The following is a 6,377-nucleotide window of genomic DNA, read 5'->3' on the forward strand; positions in this document are numbered from 1 at the left end:
TAGTTCAGGGTCACTCTGTGTGTAGTTCAGGGTCCTTCTGTGTGTAGTTCAGGGTCACTCTGTGTGTAGTTCAGGGTCCTTCTGTGTGTAGTTCAGGGTCACTCTGTGTGTATCGACTCTAACAAAAACAAAGTGTAATTTCCTAAACTGTTATTAGAAATTACACAGCTTGAACACTCGACACAATTGTGGTTAATGTCTTTTTATAGCCAAAGGTTTTATTATTATTATTATTATTATTATTATTATTATTATTATTAATATTATTAATATTAATATTATTATTATTAATATTGTCTTTTACTGTAGTTTTCTTGCTGAAAACGGCTGCTGAAAATTTCAATTTCCTTGCAGGGGTAATCCCAAAAGCTATAAAAATAATAAATCTAAATTATTTTTATGAATTTAGTCTCTTGTGTTGTGCGTCAGGGAATATTCTGTCATGTTGAGTTTTAATTATTTAATTTAATAATCTATTTAACACCATTGTTTTTATTTTTTACTTTTTATATATTATTATTTTATATACATATTTTAAAAAATTAAATGAATTATGTATACAGTATATATATTAAATAATTATGTGTATTAAAAATAAAATAACAAAGAACAATCATCAACAAGAAATAATCTTAAATAAAATAATAATAATAAAAAAATAAATTTAATATAATATCTGTAGAGAGGCTTTTTGATAAATAGATTTCTGGTGTAAAAATAATCAGAATAGAGTATTATAACATATTAATTGTGTATTATTTATTATTTAATTGTCTTTTCTCTCATTTTAACATTTTTATGTATTTATTATATTTACTATCATTTTATTTACCTAAAGCTGTGTTGGATTCTCACTGGTTGCCATGGTTTCTGTGCTCTCTCCCGTCTCAGATCTTCATAAAGAAAGCCGAGTGAAGCTCCTCCCCCTCCCCCCCCCCCCGCCCCCCGGCCCCCCCGCCCCCACCGCGGTGCTACGGCGCCGCCGCCTGGCCGCAGGGCGCCGCTGCAGGGCCGGAGACCGGAGACAGAGAGACACAACATGGAGTTGTGTCTAACAATGTGTATTTATGTGTACATACAGGAGATGTAGAAACACACTGGAAATGCTGCTGCTTCGGACTCAAAGACTCAGAGACTCAAAGACTCAGAGACTCAAAGACTCAGAGACTCAAAGACTCAAAGACTCAGAGACTCAAAGACTCATTCTGTCTGCGGAGACCCAGTCCGGACCTCTCTACTGTCCAGCTCCGTCTCCATGCACACGGTTTCATCTCAATTAAGTGATATCGAATGGAAAGTGTTGATTGAATCCGATGAAATTTGATGACTTTCGAAGGAAAACGTTCGTCTCGTCAGATTTGATCTCGATGATTTTCTTCTTCTGTGGTAAACGCTGAATAAATAACGAGTTGATCAAGTTTTAGATCATTTTATGGTTGCAACCCGCCACAAAACGCAGAAGAAGAGGAAGTTGTAGTTCATGTCCCCCAGTGTGTCCTCTCTGTCTCTGTCACACATGGGGGGGACAAAGACAGATGGATGAGGACGGACGAGGAGACGAGAGACTTTCTGGATTTAATTGAACAGGAACTCGTGAAGGAAATGGCCGACGAGCCGTGGGACGTCCCTTTTGTCCCTTTTGTCCCTTTTGTCCCTTTTTTTCAATGTTTGTCGCTCTGACGTTTTCAACACTGCTAAAAAGTGACGAACATTGAAAAAAAGTGCTGAAAAAAGTAACTTATTAACTTTAGTTTTACAGTTATTTTTGGAATTTATGGTCAATAAACCTCATTTATAGGAAATTGTACCTAATGTTTGAGTTAGAAAAGCAGAAATTAGGAATTATTGAGACTAAAATTAAAGGAATGGATGTTGATGATAATCACAGACTGGAATATGTTAACTTTTACTCAATACTATTTCAAAAACACTTCCATTTGTTTTACAATGCTATAAAATTGAATAAGACGCCCCAAAATTAATGAAAGTAGAGATTTGTACTTGGCAAAGAGCGTTGGGTGGAATCAATCATGTTATTTTGGGGAATTAAAAAGAACATTGATATAGGACAACATGAGGACAACATGGGGACAACATGAGGACAACATGAATACAACATGAATACAACATGGAGACAACATGAAGACAACATGAGGACAACATGAGGACAACATGGGGACAGCATGAAGACAACATGAGGTCAACATGGGGACAGCATGAAGACAACATGAGGACAACATGAGGACAACATGAGGACAACATGAAGACAACATGGGGACAAGATGAATACAACATGGAGACAACATGAAGACAACATGAGGACAACATGAGGACAACATGAGGACAACATGGGGACATCATGAAGACAACATGAGGACAACATGGGGACAACATGAGGACAACATGAGGACAACATGGGGACAACATGAGGACAAAATGAGGGCAACATCAGGACAACATCAGGACAACATGAGGACAACATGGGGACAACATGAGGACAACATGAGGACAACATGAAGACAACATGAGGGCAACATCAGGACAACATCAGGACAACATGAGGGCAACATGAGGGCAACATGAAGACAACCCGAGGACAACACAAGGACAACATGAGGACAACATGAAGACAACACGAGGACAACATGAAGACAACATGAAGACAACATGAAGACAACATGAGGACAACATGAGGACAACATGAAGTTCACACTTCTTCTCCCTATCCACACCCAACGAGGCGTGTCTCCGGTTGGGACTCCCCATCGTTTGAGGAGCTCCGGGTCCGAGAGTCTCCTCCAGCTCTACGCCCTGAACCCCCCCCCCCCCGGACGCCGCTGATCTCTGGACGGTCTCCTTTAATATTACATCACACGGACACACTACCGCTGAACCCGTCCACACGTCACAACTGACCAGCTGTTCGATCACAACAGACACAAATTTTACCCTCGTCCCCCGTTGTCACGGTTTCAAAATCGGTCACTAACAATGATTTTATATGCAAAAATAAAAGTTTTTTTTCAGCAATTTTGATGCTTTATGTTGTTTCTTTCGAGTTTTTTTTTCTCACTTTTTCAAAAATAATTCAAGGTCAATAAGCTTAATTTTTTACAACGTTTAAAAAAAAAGAGACGTGCAATGTTACGAAATTGTGTCATTTTTAACAGAACTTTTTGTTGTGTAGACAATAATAAGTTATAAGTTTTTTTTCAGCGTTTTTAAAAAAATCTATCAAAAGTAAATCTTCTTTTTTCAGCATATTTTGCCACTTTTTGTTTCTTCCAAGTTTTTTTTTAACGCTTTAAAAAAAAACAAAAAACAAATGTCACTAACCCTAATTTAGATACAAAAATAAATAAAAATTTTCAGAAATTTTAGCGCTTTTTGTTGTTTCTTCCGAGGATTCCCCCCCCCACTCTTTCAAGGCTTTTTCAAAAAAAGTTAAAGTTTAAAAAATGTTACGACGTTACACAAAAAACAGGTGCAATGTCATGAAATTGTGTCATTGTTAGCACAACTTTTTGTAGATATATACAAAAAATAAAAGGGTTTTTTTCAGCAATTTTGACGCTTTTTCTTGTTTCTTCCGAGTTTTTTTTTCTCCACTCTTTCAAAAAAAAGTTCAAGGTCGATAACCCTAATTTTTTGGGACATTACACAAAAAAAAGAGACGTGCAATGTCATGAAATTGTGTCATTTTTGGCACAACTTTTTGTAGTGTAGACAATAATTCTGCAAATTTTTCAGCGCTTTTTGTTGTTTCTTCTGATGATTCCCCCCCACTTTTTAAACGCTTTAAAAAAAAAAATCATAGTCACTAACCATTATTTTATACACAAAAATAAAAGGGATTTTTTTCAGTAAATTTTTCAGTTATTTCAAAAAAGGTAAATAACTCTAATTTTTTACGACGTTACACAAAAAAGAGACGTGCAAATGTCATGAAATTGTGGCATTTTTAGCACAACTTTTTGCAGTGTATCAAAAATAAAAGTTTTTTTTCAGCAATTACACACAGTATACACACACAAACGACACAGCCCCCCCCCCCCATACACACACACACACACACACACACACTCTACAGACACACACACACACTCCCCACATACACTTCAAGTCAACTTCAGATCTTATGATTAGTTTTTCACAATAAAGTCTTTAATCTTTAATTCGATCGAGTCCCAAATGAAGTATGGAGATCCGTGTTGTTCAAACTGTTGACGCGTCTCTCCTCTCAGCCAATCAGCATCCAGCTTTTCCCAAGGGAGTAATCGCTCTCCTTCCTTCCGGATGCATTAAAACTCATCTGACAGGCTTCTTCACCAGCTTCGCCTCGTCCAATCAGCGCTCACTCAGCCCCGACCGCTCGACCAATCAGCGCTGTCCACGAGGTTCAGTTCCAGGGGGGCGGGCACCGTCCCGTCCGACTGAGATTTCCCGTCGACCAATCAGCTGTTGACAGTTGACAGGAAACGTCAACGATCCTCTCCCATCAGCCAATCAGCGGCGAGGAGGCGGGGGCGCGCTCTGCCCTCGCGGGTCCATGTGACGCTGCTCAGTAGTTCCCAGGCGGTCACATCTGAGAGCCGGAGGTGAGTAAAGACACCGATTAACGGCACTTTTAACGGGGAAACGCAGCGGGAGAGAAGCTTTTAATGACCAGCGTCGGCTTATGTGTACTCTCTGTACGCCATTAGTCAAAAAATAGTGCGATTTTAGCCGTTGAAATCGAAGCTGTGGCATGCTATTAGCATTAGCCTGAGTGGCTAACTGGGGCTAATAAACTACAGGTGAATCAGCTAGCCTGTTAGCTTGCTGCGTTGGCCTTTACTAACGTGTAATTCACACTGGTAATAAAGTATTTAGCGATGTAAGTGTGTCCGCTTTTCGTCTACGTGAATATATAAAAGTACACTTGTGATTATTGATGAAATAAAGCTGAGTTTCCGCTTCGTTTTCGTAAATGAAGCTAACGCTAAGCTAGCTAGCTACATCGGACGGAGTTCGTAACGGACAACGGTTGTTGCTCGCGGACACTTAGACGAGATTAATGAAACGAGATTTAACACGAATGTGTCTTAAAATGTTGAGATGAAGTGGCGTTAAACACGGTTTGTTAAAAAAAAAACAATGAATGAATGAATGTGTCAGTTAGCATGTTAGCTTCGTCATAATACACTTAACTGATTATCTCTTCAAACCGAACTTTATTTAAAATCTGTATGATACAAAATTGACAATCAGAATCAGAAATACTTTATTGATCCCGAAGGAAAGTCTGTGTTACAGTTGCACGAAGTATATAAATATCAGAGTAGAAATATAAATAAATAAATACAAGGAGTGTGGCTGTTCACGGTATTTACATGGTTAAAGGAATTTTTATGAGACTGTATTTACATAATTAAGGAGTTGTAATAGTGAGCAATAATATGAACAAATATTAGTATCGCGATATTTTAAATGGTAATACACAGACGCCAAATATGAACCTTTTAATATATATATATATATATATATATATATATATATATATATATATATATATATATTACATATAATATATATTATGTGTGTTGGTCAGTTTGTCCACACACTAAATATACAGTATTTATACATATATATGTACACATAGTGTGTGTGTGTGTGTGTGTGAGAGAGAATATAAAAAGTTAAAAATTGCAATACATCACTGAATATTGCTGCCCCCCCCCCTCCAAATACTTAGGGTAGTTCAACAAGATATGAAGCTGCCAAATAATATTTACAGTCTGTGTTTTATGTTAAATATAAATTCATTAATCAAAACTTTTATGGAAATGGCCCAAAATGTAAAATCCTCCAACGTCCAGTATATTAAAACTTAATACATATTATAAATATGACAAATATATTCACTTTCATCGATTTTAAGATCGAGAAAGCTGCAAATCATCTAATTTAACGAATCTGCACCGTGACAGGATTGGAAGGGTTTGCTTTTCAAAATAAAAGCCTTAACGTTGAATGTTTTCATTTGACCCCCATGGTGTCCTTTTTCAGCAAAAACTTTAAAAAAAAAAGGGAGAAAATGTCAAACACATAAAAAATATCAAAAACCTTTTGTCGAAAAAATAAATAAATACCAAACATCAAAAAGAACCCACAACATTAAAATGACCCAAATGTGGGAAAAAAGATAAAAATTAATAGATTTTCTCTTTTGTTTACGCCAAAAAAACGAGGAAGTGTGGAGATGATTCTGGAAACTGCGTCTGTAAAACAGTTGAGTCATTAGCTAAGTGGACCGACCGGTTAGACCTGCAGGGTTCTCTTCTGGGATTCAGAGACATGTTAGACCTGCAGGGTTCTCTTCTGGGATTCAGAGACAT

This window comes from Etheostoma cragini, chromosome 10 (genome assembly GCF_013103735.1).
Source record: "Etheostoma cragini isolate CJK2018 chromosome 10, CSU_Ecrag_1.0, whole genome shotgun sequence".
Classification (NCBI taxonomy): Eukaryota; Metazoa; Chordata; class Actinopteri; order Perciformes; family Percidae; genus Etheostoma; species Etheostoma cragini.